Below are 12,998 nucleotides of genomic sequence, written 5' to 3'. Positions count from 1 at the left end.
AGTCGCTGGATAAAGGCTGGTCAGCCACAGGTTTTGGTACTGTTGGAGGTTGGGGTGTTTCTGATCGAGAGCATAAGATATAGTCAGTAGTTTAAACATGTTATTCACGAGTAAAAAGTACAAAACAAGAGGGCACACACCTGACAAGCTCGGCAAAGATACGGCGACCAAAGTGGATAATCTACTGAACATGCTTTTCGAATGCAGGATTGAAAGCAGAGTACCCGGGGAAAACCCACGTGGGCACCGGAAGAACTCCACGCTTTCACTTTAATTTGAGTCATATTCCTGTAAAGTTACAGTACTATCACCTGAGTCCAATTTTTGGCTACGTTACTCACCTCCCACTGCCACGAGCCATTCAGACGTTTCTCCGCATTGCCTTGAGAGACGTACCACCCAAATTTCTCGGTTATATTAAAATGATTTTGATGATGTTATTGCACTGCTAGATGCCGTTTTCAAGTGCAATCTCTGCTGTGTGAGGCCTGTTGTGGATGTTTTCCACCAGCAGGATGCGCTGCAGTCCCTTCACACATCAAATCCACAACAAGCAGTCTTCTCTCGCACTTTAGTGGATATTTGTGTGTGTGTGTGGGGGCGTCGGGGGGGGGGGGGGGGGGGGGTCGCGTGTGCAAGATAGAGAAAATGAACACCATTCTTCACATAAATGAATATCTGCACTCAAATTAGAGTTTGGAGAAATGACGGAGATTAACTTGTTGCTTAATGCTTAATTGAAGTCATCTTCTAATTAGCTCAGCGGCTATTATTGTCATCCAGCTTGCCAGCGTTTTCACATTGCAAAATCTTTGACAAGTGATTTTTATTTTTTTATGCCCCTAGAAAGACACTTAAAGCTCCCGCACTGGGAAGAACTTCAATCTGTGTCCTCTTGTTACAGCGATACTCAGTGACCCCCCTTTTTTTTTTTTAAATTTTACCCTGCTAAACATTCATTCAGCTTCGAGCGAATTCTCTGAATTAATGTCTCATCATTCTTTTTTTTTTTCCCCTTTTTTCCAACCCCCTCCTCCCTCATTACAGACTATCTTAGTCGCATTACCTTTTTCCAAAAGGCCAAATTAAGTTCACTTGGCTGAAGCAGCAGCACAAAATTCTGCTGGCTGAATAACAGAGTAAACTGCAAGTGGTAAAATTGCATCAGTGGCGAAAATTGTGACATTATAGAAGCACAACTCGGTGTTTGGCTTCAATGAATTTTACCCCCCAACCCCTAAAAAAAAAAGACTGTCAACAAAGGATTACAATAGTGGACAATCAGCATAATATTAAACCACATGACAATAAAAATAAGCTTTGATTTGTGTGACAAAAAGGAATAGCTCACCTGCCTCAAAAAAGCTGGACATATTTAGTCTTAGTTGAGCTTCAATCAGTCGGGAACTAACGATCCTACCCTTTTGTATTTCTTTGTCCGCGTTTTTCTTTGAGGCTCCTTTCCTGGTTTGAAGGAGGGATACACATAGACTGCTTGATTCATGACCAGAAGTCCTCAATCCTGGAAAGAGAATGATTTGTTGATGGGCCAAACTGTTGATTTAACTGTATTAGCTAACTACAGTGAAACCACTAACGTAGAAGAAAATGCAAGATGCTGGTCGATGACTAATGCTTCACATTGAAGTTCGTGAGCAGCTCTAAAATTGCAAAAAATGCGTAACTAATCCATGCACGCATGTGCTGAATGAAAGTTTAAGTTAAAGTTGTTGAAAGAAATGACCAGTTGCCTCACTGCAATTTTTGCGATAAGATTTTACGATGCAAACTAATGTGACTAAATCCCAATGTACAGGTACATGAAGTAGAAGTAAAGGAGCGCGCTGTCTTCGATCCGCTACTTCCTGTGGAAGACGACTCCGATGCCCAGCCTTCTTCGCATTGCACGAAATCCACAATCGGGTCAGTAAAACAATAAGTTCAACAAGTTCAATTAGACTGTGGGTCAACTGAAATGAATGCACTCCAAGAGAGTATTGGGTTGGTGGGGTTTAAAAAAAAGATTTTTTTTGGATGCTCTACTCATTTGTTGGTGCAGTGAAGGCAAGCTAATGTATCTATAATGTGTCAACTCTACTGCTTTGGCGTAGCATTTTTAAATGATCCGCAAATCAGAATCAGAATCAGAATCATCTTTATTGGCCAAGTATGTAGAACACACAAGGAATTTGTCTCCGGTATAACACGCTGCACTAGTATCATCGTAAACAACAAAATCATTGAACTATTTTAGAGTAACCAGTAGTTTTGAAGTACCATTTTGTGGTGCAAGAAGAGTGACTATGTCAGTGACTGTTTAAGGAGTTAATGGCTAGAGGGAAGAAGCTGTTTAAGTGTCTACTGGATTTGGTGCGCATTTATGGCACTGGTAGAGGAGTATGGATTTAAATATACATGACGCCACATTACACTGTAAGCAACAACAGTGTGCATTGCTTGAAAATTTGTTTTTCTGCCATTTCTTTTGAACAGTATTTTTTTTCCTGATTAGCTCTGGTTTGTTGTTGATTATAAATCCATTTATTTTGGATGTCTTACGCTTCATAGTAGATATCATGATGAGCAGTACACTGTTGTTTTTTTTTATCTTCGTAAACCATACCATCACGGCCATAAAGTTCAACCTTGGTTTCATTGGACTATGAAAAAAAAATATGAGGAAATGCGTTATGGTCCAATGAAACCCGGGTGAAAAAAAGTTTCTAAATTATTTATCTTGCTCATTTTTTTATGTCACAAAAGCTTAACATTTGAACAGGGCGGTGTAGACTTATCGTACTCTTTGCAAATAGTAACGTATGATCATAATAATGTCATTAGACCCTTGAAACGCACCGCACGTCAGCGTTAACCCCTAAAATTCTGCCAGGCACTATTTCTCACCATTTCCCCCCCCACGCTTCCACCTCTCCTTTGAATTATTGAGCTTTTTCTCTCAAGGAAATCGGTTCCCCTCGTCACACAAGTGTGCTGCCGTCAAAGCCGCCTCACCGCTCCTTCACCCATGTCTGCGGCCACCTCAACGTCGCCTCGTGACATTGACGGAGTCGCTCGCACGTCCCTCGCTCCCCGTCTCGCTCGCTCCCCTCTCAATCTTATTCTAAGACCGCCCAACCCCGCTAACCCTTTTCTTTTAATCTCTCTCGCTTGCCTGTGCAGTCTCAAGTCTTTTTTTTTCTTTTCTTCTCCTTTCACTTCTCCACGTTCTCCTTCCTCGGCTGTGTTTCTCTGTAATGTCACGGCCCATAGATGAATGTCATTGAGTTGATGAAGGAAGAAATGAGTCAAGGGAGGGAGCGGGTGTGCGGAGGCAAAAGGGCCTGAAGTGCGAGGGGGCCTGTGGGGGGTGGGGGGGTGTCTTGCAGGATGCTCCATGCGTTGCCGTTCAGACACTTTGCAGTTAGTGCGCCACCGCTTGCAATGAAGGCCATTCAGAGCGGTGCTTGGGTGTCTGCACACTAATGGCATTGCATTACAATCCCCCCCAAAGGAGCTTTTTTTTTTTTTTTGTGCACGTGTATGCATTGTCTTACTGTGTTATTTATTATGCACGATTATGTCACCTGGAATCGAGTGCGTTGACCGGAAGATAATATCGTTGGTGAAACAATATTGATAGTTGTGTTGCTCCATTGTTTCCTCGTGGGCGGTCAAATCATTGAGCAGGAACGAAGAAAAAAAAAAAAAAGAACAATGACACATTTTATACTCTGCTCTGTTTTCCATCACTGAGAGCAATGAAGCAAATTTTCGAGGAGTCAGCGTAATAGGCACTGGTGGCAATACATGTAATCCGAAACCTCATCAAGGACGCATTTTGGCTCGGCGCAATTACAACATCACAAAAGTCGATGGGAGCTGACTATTAAATACAATGATTTTCCACGTGTCATCTCCCTTTATCGCTCTTGTCGCTCTGCGGAATCGATCCAATCAGCGGCGAAGCACACAAGGCAAACTTTCAAATACAAGAAGCACAATTCACAATGACAACAGTAAACATCTCAACCACTCTCTCACCGCAACTTTTTTTTCGAGAGCGAAGGTGTCCATGCACAAAAGGGTTTGGACTTGAAATTTGTGTTGTCAGTTGCATTGTGAGCAAGAGACAGATGTGTGCTCAGCCACGACGACAATATATCTCGTGGGGAAAGCCTTTTGGAAAGCCTCCCACTGCTTTTCAAACTGATGAGAAAACAAACCCAATAATAACAACAACAACACGCACACACACACACAAACATGCACACGCGCGCACGCAATTAATCAGGGATAGTGGCAACAACTTGTTTCTCTTTCTTTGAATTTACACCATATGGACTTTTCACCTGTAGGAATAGCTTCCACTCTTTTGAAATGATTTTTTACAGTGTTTATAGTAAGGCTGGGCGATTATGCAAAAAAATAAAAAATAAAATCACAGTCACGATCGTCATTGATATGGAAATCCTGATTATTACAAACGAGTATCCATTGATTTCACAACTTTGTATTTGTTCTACTACTAAGCCTCTACCACTCTTTTGTCCATAGAGGACAAGTCGTGTAGATGTGTATTTCTGTTAGGGCTTGGCGATTAATTGCTAGAAGACGATGCCATCTGCTTCTTCCTTGACAATCGCATGTTTTTGCGGTTCAATAACAAAAATGATACAGTGCAGTGGTATAACGCCTGATCCAGGGTCTCAGTTTTTCCATTTCTTTTTTGTGATGGTGCACTTCAGTGGACTTCATTTGATGGTTCATGTCATTATGACATTGTTATAAGAAAACACTTTTATCTGCAAAGCAAAAAAGTTTGGTTATTCCTCTGGAAATTGATGCAGGTTAATGCTCGGATAAAGGATGATCGGAAAAACTGTTTCAAAGCTTTAATAGCATCAGGAAGAGTAAAGCAAAGAAAACAAAATGCTCGTTGAGTAGAATGTCATTGCCATTTACTCTTCCTATAAGTGAAAATCGATTGAAATCAAAAATAGCATTTTTGGGGAATACGATTTTATGGCAAATATCGGCAAGCGGTTACTTTGTGTTGATAGCCATGTTTGACTTGAGGGTTGTGAAAAGGCATGAGTAGCTGGTTAAAATGGGTCGAACTCTGGCATGGGATGTGGGAAGCAAGGTGGTAGGTTGACTCGGTCCCCGTTATTAGTTGAGCTCTGCTGAGCCATGTAATAGCCTCACAGCACAATGGGCAGTCACTTTTCCAAGAGAAGAATTTGCCCAGTGTGACATCCTGATATGGATGAGTTTCATCGTACAGCGAAACACGCAGCGTGGATGGCTGTGTGTGTTTTTTTTTTGGGGTGGGGGGGGGCTGAAGTGTTTGCATAAGTGCTGATTTTGCTCTTCCAAACCCTTCAGCTCGGCATTTTTCCGTGCCCTCATCTCCTCGCCTCTCATCGCCGCCACGCCGCTTGCCTCCGTGCCCTTTGCCTCAATTCGTCACACATTAGCTTCATATTACCTCCAGTGGTGCTTGTATTCACCCCGCACACCCCCTCAAAGGAGCAAAACAACTTTACAGACGTCAAATCGTCAGGAAGACGGGATTTTGCTTTGGCTTTTCTTTGTGGGGATGGTGACAAAGCCATAGGATGTAAAGCGGTTAAAAGAACATAAGAGGATGTAAGGATGCCATATCCAATGAAACACCTCTACAATGAAATCATGTTTGCAGCAAGAAGTTTTTCACAACAGGGGTTTTTTCACTGTAGCAAATTTGATCTCAGATGTAAACACACGCATACACAAGCGTATGTGTGCTCTTTATTTTTATTCCAATAGTGCATAAGTATGAGCATACACTTATTTGACACTTCAAATAGTCAGTGTAGAAAGAAAAAAAGGAAAGAAATTGCGAAATTTACGATCAGCATTCACTTTCATTTGCATCAATTTCTTGGATAAGGTCTTTTATTTTGCTTCCTCCGTCTTTCATTTTGATCACTTTTACCCTCTCTTCCAACGTCAGAGCTCTTCTTGTCTTAGCTGCTTGACATCGGAAGGTCCGTTTTGTAGCCATTTTAGCAATGCAACGTTCTTGCTGTGTCTGAAACAAACAATAACAAATACTTCCTGGACTACTGTGCATGTGTAAACCAGTGTGGTGGTTTATGTACTTACTGGAAATTTGAATCAGCAACACCTGACAAGAGAAGACTTGACAAACCTTGCTAGAAGAGAAAACAAGCGAAGATGGAGAAGACATCCTAGCTGCTAAGCTAACATGAAAAAGTAGCGAAACACCGTAATAAGCATTCAGAGGACACCGTAAATTTTCAGGAGAAGTCTGGCTGGTACTGTGTTACAACAGAGTAGTGATCTATGAACAGTGAAGTAACAGCGAACTTAATAAGCGTGTAGTGAGTAAATAATACAACGGCGATATAAATTTCAGCAAAATCCCTCAGGCCTACTAAGGGTGGCAAGAACATAGACGGGTGCAGCCTAATAGCAAATGTTGCAAGGATTCCAGAGTCAATTAGGGACACTGCAGTGAAAAATTTGAATAATCAAACCCTGGATAACATGTAAACAAGTCTTTGAATGTTTGAGATTAACGCAGGGGTGTTGTCCAAAATCTAGGGTCTTAGTTTCCTTTTTTTGCCCCCTTTAACAGTTTGTCATGATTGTTCGAAGCCTATGTGGTAGGGACTTAGATCCCACTCTGGAGCATAAGCAGACATGTGTGTGCGCATGCAAGCGTCCAGTATATTTATCCATGTCATAAAGCAGCATTGTTCAAAGAGAGAAAATGGAGCGAGTGAATCAACACGCGGCCCACCCCCCCAGTGCCAGAGCATTTTATGTGGCATCTGTTTTCCGTTCCTTTGCTGGGCACAAAGGGCTGGAGTGGTGCCGCCGCAGCGCTGCGGCCAATCGGTCTCGGGCCGGGCTCGAGCAATCTGGTGGCTCGCGGTGGGATGTTTATCAATGAGCAACTGTTGAGTTGGGTAGGAGGACTGTTATTGAGTCGGCAGTGTAATGGAAGAATAGTATCTGTGTAGCCTCCAATATTCCGCCACTGCTCTTATCTGGATCCATTCTCCTGCCCCCCCCCCCCCGTTCCTGACATCGTCTCCCTTTTGTTTTCACATTGGTAGTTATTGTAGTACCGCTGGGATCTCATTAAGCCCCCCCAACTTCAAATAAATAAAACAAACTACTCAGCCGAAACAAGGCTTCTATATATTTTACATTGGAGGGGGGGGGGGGGGAAGCGGGTCCCGAAGAGTTGTTCTTTTTCCCTCTGCTGGCACCTTCCTCTCGGTCGTCTTTGTCTTGCAGGCCCGCGTCTGTCAATTCAATTAATTACAAAGAGGCTTCGCTGGCACGTGGGCGGCATTGTAATTGTGCCAAGGACTTACCCAAAATAAATGAATAAACAACTAAATAAAAATCAAACAAAAACAGGCTGCTTCTTCACGTCTTCCTTCCATTTCCGCCGAGGCACGGGGATGATGTCCGTCCAGGTTGCCCATTTTGAGCGCTGCCAATCTGGTTTTGTTTAGTTCCCCATCGGAGAAGACCCCCCCCCCCCCCCCCCCCCCACACACACAATTTGATTAATTTGATTCTACAGGATCTACATCTCCGCATGTTTCCCCAAATGGCCCTTTATCTTCTTCCCTTCCACTTCTCTCCATTTTTATATCCCCGAGGCGGTGAGCCAGCCAAGATGAATCCGGGAGTTCCTATCAAATAAATGCAGGGGCCAGAATGACCTACAGGTGCATCGGAGTCAGCTTCCAGGATTGGGGTCTCGGGCCGGGCCCACGGGGGCATCGGCGTGGGTCACAGAGAGGAGATGAGCATCCTGGGAAAAAGTCTTATGATTGGAATCGATCAGCCTCGCGGGCATTGTACCAGCAGAGATCAGCGACTGGTGTTGCAAGAACTACCTCAGAGATCAGCAGGCTGCCAATTTCAACCAAAAAGGATTGGGGGAGGGGGGGGGGGTTAGGCAAAAGAGGGGGAAAAATAGCAGGGCAAACGAAATCTATTCTTTTGACTTGAAGGTATTGATTTTTTTTTCTTCTACTCAGCTGGCTATGTGCACAGAGCCCGTTATTAGTTTCGAAGAAAACAGCAGTGATATTTCAGACTGCACGTACCTGTTGTAATAACTTGTACAGTGGATGATCTGTTCACCATCATAAAACTTTATTGGATGTGTAGGCAATGATTTAATTATCATTTAAGCATTGCAGACCTGTAAATGTAAAGTGATTGCACATTAGCCTAATCGGCATTAAGTTTATTAACAGTTGGTGGGGCAGCCATATCAGGTTATGCCCGCTCCCCCACCCCTTCCCCCCCAAAAAGGTCATTTAGCGTGTTTTTCGATATATAAAATTGCAAGACGTGATTTTGTGAATTAGTTAATGCTTTTGGGGTGCTGACTTTCGGGAGTACTGAAACATTTTCTTGAGGCAGGCTTCATTTTAGGTGACTTAAAATGTCATTTTTCATACTCTCGGCCCAAAAAACAGCGCTTGTTTTCTTATTCAATTGTGGAAGTCACTCGACTTGAGTACAAATAACAGTGTACCATCCGTCCGGGAGTCTCAAACTGTGGTCCTCGAGGGGCACCTCAAGTTTTAGATTCCCTCCTCCAACACAGCCTCCTGGTCATCGACTTAGGTGTGTTGGAGGAGGGAAACATATAAGAAAAAATGCAGGAAAGTGGCCCTCGAGGACCAGACTTTGAGACCCCTGCCATAGAGTAGCTGGGATTCTCAGCTTGCGAATGACCAAACCCCAAAACAGATGAGATGATCAATCGTGAACTCGACCCTTTGGCACTGTGACATCATTCTCAGCGGACAGCAAGTGGCAAAATTCCCACCTCCTGAGATGGGTGAAAACAGCTGGATTTTGCTGCTTAATTCATATTCCACAAACGCAATATTAACCAGAATGCCATGTTAATATTAGTGGGGGTGTGATTTTTCTGTAGAGTCCAAATCTCGGCTGCAGGCTAAATTTGCATTTACTGCACATAGCGTGCACACCATAAACTATATTCACACTTGCCAAGCGATTGGCTGGCGACCAGTCCAGGTGGTCCACGGCCTCTCACCAAAAATCAGGTGCTATACGTTCGAACACACCCACGACCCCAATTAGGCTAGACGCTAAAGAACAGGGGTGTCAAAGTTATTTTTGCTGAGGGCCACGTTGAAGTGACCATTTTCCTTGGAGGGCCATTATGGCTGTGAAAGCATAGTAAAGACATGTACAGCAAAGAAGTCAAGAATAATGGTAGTGTCAACGATTGTTTAAGTTACTGTAATGAGGGGTTTGGTAACAAGAAAATGCTTACAATATCTCAAATTTATTACAATCGAGAAGTTGAAATTTTGGTCCAGATTTTAGCAATCAAAGTAGAACGTGACATGTTTGATTTGCTTTCGCAGGCCACATAAAATGATCTGGCGGGCCAAACTTGGCCCCCGGGCCTTGAGTTTGATATCTGTGCAATCGAAAATGAATGGATTGGTGGATTTTTTTTTTTTGCACGCACAAGAGTTTGTGCCGCCTAACTTGGATGTTATTTGTGCATTTGGAACCGAGCGCCTGCCTATTGGGCTGGTGTATCGGCGCGCACGCTTTGGCGGCTCTGGCAGGTTCGGAGATGTTGGGATTATGGGAAGATTAGAGCAGTGATTACACAATATCTCCGCTCTAATGATCCCAACTGTTTGTTCATCTTATCAGCCACATTGCACCGGATTCCATACACGACGCTGTTTGAGAGATAACACGAGGATTACGTCTCAGTCCTCCAAATCAAACCAGTTCGGTCCACCAGTTGGCGGGTAGGGAGCGCGGGTAGAACCCCCCCCCGAAGCCTTTGGGCTACTCGCTGCCAGAAAAGAGATGGACGTGCGCTGCTGGAAATTCATGGCGGGTGACTCAGTGGGGTGACCTCTAGAGTCCACACACGCATTAGCCAGAGTGCTCATTGTTCATTGAGACAATACACGGACTCCCCGGAGAGACCTTGGTCTACTGTGCAGCTGCAGCCTATTACCTATATGGGAGCTGTGGGTGGTGGGAAAGTGTCCAATGTACTTTAATACACTACGCGGTGTACAAGAGTACATTTTCTGGCTGTTGAGGGGAAGACGTATGAGGTTATTAGTGTTCATGTGTGGTGTGTACATACAGCACACCACACCCCGGTGGGAGCAGGCTGGTTTCCGACACAGCAGTGGCCTTTGACTTAACTGTGAGCATGCGATGACAGCTGCGCGGTTTTAATAAAGTCAAGATGTGAGCGTTTGTTTGCTTAAACGCGAGGAATACAGTCAAGTGTTCAATGGCTGCGTGTTTCGTTCCATGCCTCCATGCCGGTCTGATCTCCCTATTACAAGGTCGATTAAGCCACTAATCCTCAAAAATACACGCACCCAAATAGTATGGCACCGAAGGAAAAAAAAAATGCTCGCACATGGAAAGAAAAAAAATGGTGGGATCTTTACTTCCTTGTTGGTCTGAGCTTAAGCCACACACCAAAGCTGGCTGCTACAGAGCATGAGCACGGAAATGTGTTTTACCGCCATAACCACAAAAGCAGGGGATTAACGGGGACCTTCAATCCTGGTGACGGTCCCTTGGTCTCACGAGAAGACTGAAAATGCACGGCGACAGTGACATAGCAGCAACTGCATTGGGAAAGTATGATAATTGAGGTACATTTGAAAAAAGATGGCTCCTCCAGATTAATCCGGGATGGCCCTCAGAAGCAGTCGTGCAAAATTCTGAAGTGGCAGAATGGTCCCATACATGTCTAACTGCCTTGACGGGGGAAATTTTGAACCCCTTTATTGCTGTCTTTGAACTCTTTCATTCCACAAGACGTACTTGTACATCGTTTGAAAATGAGGCCCCGCCTACCAAGGACGTACTTGTACGTCCAAGTTTTTTTTTTGCGTCACAGAGAGGAGGAGGGTCTGATGCAATCTGTGAATGAGAATAAGCCGTTTGCATTGTAAATCATGTAAAAAAGTGACCTGTAGGTGGCAGTGTGTCTCACGTGCTTAAAATGCATGCTTTTACAAAAGGCTCTTTTTCTCCATTTTTTGCCCAGGAATCACCATTTTAATGAAATTTAGCCATTTTGTAATGCCGATTGCTGAAGAATGAAAAAACATTTTCTTTTCTGCTGAAAGAAGAGAGCCCAAACTTTATTTTGGTAGGCTCCATGTTTATATCGCATTAGAACCAAATATTCTGTGGGCCTTGCAAGATCAGTCAAAATCCAGTAGAACGCTGGGATTGACGGGGTTGCTCCAATGAAAATGGCTGGGATTGAATGAGTTAAAACTGGGATTGAACCGCCCTACTCCCGTCCGTTATCCCGTCGTTGCGCTGTCAAAGAATCAGGGCCACTATTATTGAAAGGTTGTTCTATTGAAAATGGCAGAGGCAGACTGTTACGAGTTCATACTTATGGTAATGCCCCCCACAAGTGGTTAAGGGAAGAGACAGACTGTGAGCTCCGACTGTCGCCCAGGCACAAGTGCGCACACTGGCTAACGGTTCGCCATTTAACAGCCAGCCACGAACCTGAGCTGACAACAGCCAATTGTACACGCTACTTCACCGACTCCCACATCAGTCATCAGACCAGACCCAACCTTTGAAAACCTCTTAACACTGACACAGTGTGAATGCCGACCCCAAGTGGACAACAATAATTTATGCGCCCCACACGTACAATTTGCTCTTCCATGATGCAAAATCAGTTTGTTATGAGATTACCTGATTCATTCCGAGAAATATTTGCGATCTGAAGCCTTCATCCTCACCAAACTTTATTTCCCAGCAGTTCCCTCTGCTAGGTCTGTAGGTTAGCTGTCCCAATTTTTGTTTTACAGTATCAACTTATCTGATCAATATGTGTATTAATTATGTCCAAATGTCCCTCCATTAAACTCGTATAACCATTTACATGAGGCACTGTTCAACTCATCCTTGCAAACTACGGTGTTTATAATAATAATAATAAGCCTTCCCTTGTATTTATATGCGTGGCTTGCAAAAAAAAAAAACATCTACTTGTGCTGTTGGATTTTCCTCCCGTTTAACCGACAGAGGGTCCTTTTCGTATGATCCACTCATAATTGTACATACAAATCCACTAATTACCGACGCTTCACATATAGTATGGATCCCTCTTGTCCCGCCCTGCTCTCTGAATATGGATATGGATCAATCACCATAATCTCTCATTATAGTAAAGGTGGTGTGCGTTGAGTCTTCACGAGAGAGGACGACCACGGCACCGTAGGCCTTGAAATGTTTTGCTTCCCCACCCGCCAACTCTCCATCCACTACCTAATTTGCCTTGATTCACTCAGAGCCATGATTTAGCCCTGAAGTGTTAATCATTTCCTTTCCTGTTATTTTTAACCTTCGTCCCCTTGTTCTTGCTCATCTTTTGCCAAGTTCGGTTAACAGCTTGGAATCTAGTCACTTCCGTTTTATAGATATAACCTGTTGTCATTGCTGTCCCATGTTAACTCCTTCAATCCCAGCCATTTTTGCTGGAGCAGCTCCCTTAATCCCAGCGTTTTACTGGATTTTAACTGATCCTGCAAGGCCCACAGAATATTTGGTTCTAATGCTATATAAACATGGATCTTACCAAAATAAAGTTTGGACTCTCTTCTTTCAGCAGAAAAAAAATTAAGATATTTTTTTCGATTCTTCAGCAATTGGCATAACAAAATAGCTAAGTTTCATGGAAATGGCGGTTCCTGGGCAAAAAGCGGAGAAAAATAGTTTTTTGTAAAAGCATGCCTGGCCTGCTTGAGGCACCACTGCCACCTACTGGTCACTATTTTACATGATGTACAATGCAAAACGGCTTATTCTCATTCCCAGATTGCATCATACCCTCCTCCTCTCTATGATGCAAAACAAAGACTTGGATGTGCAAGTACGTCCTTGGTAGGCGGGGCCTA

General features: G+C 43.7%; 2 protein-coding genes across 3 annotated transcripts in view; one reads left to right on the top strand and one right to left on the bottom strand.

The window, feature by feature from the left end:
* Positions 1-12,998, top strand: part of adgrl1a (adhesion G protein-coupled receptor L1a) — a 220,946-nt gene that overhangs the window by 22,583 nt on the left and 185,365 nt on the right. For both annotated transcript variants that reach the window (XM_052048907.1, XM_052048908.1), the window contains one exon: positions 1,817-1,923. The gene's annotated coding sequence lies outside the window, so the exon portion shown is untranslated. The remainder of the gene's footprint in view (positions 1-1,816; positions 1,924-12,998) is intronic.
* The window catches only part of slc27a1a (solute carrier family 27 member 1a), an 82,215-nt gene that overhangs the window by 29,627 nt on the left and 39,590 nt on the right, over positions 1-12,998 (bottom strand). The gene's annotated exons all lie outside the window — the stretch shown is intronic.

This window comes from Hippocampus zosterae, chromosome 17 (assembly GCF_025434085.1).
Source record: "Hippocampus zosterae strain Florida chromosome 17, ASM2543408v3, whole genome shotgun sequence".
In the NCBI taxonomy this organism is placed as follows: Eukaryota; Metazoa; Chordata; class Actinopteri; order Syngnathiformes; family Syngnathidae; genus Hippocampus; species Hippocampus zosterae.
The sequence above is the reverse complement of the archived record's forward strand: the minus strand, read 5'-3'. Positions and strand labels throughout refer to the sequence as shown.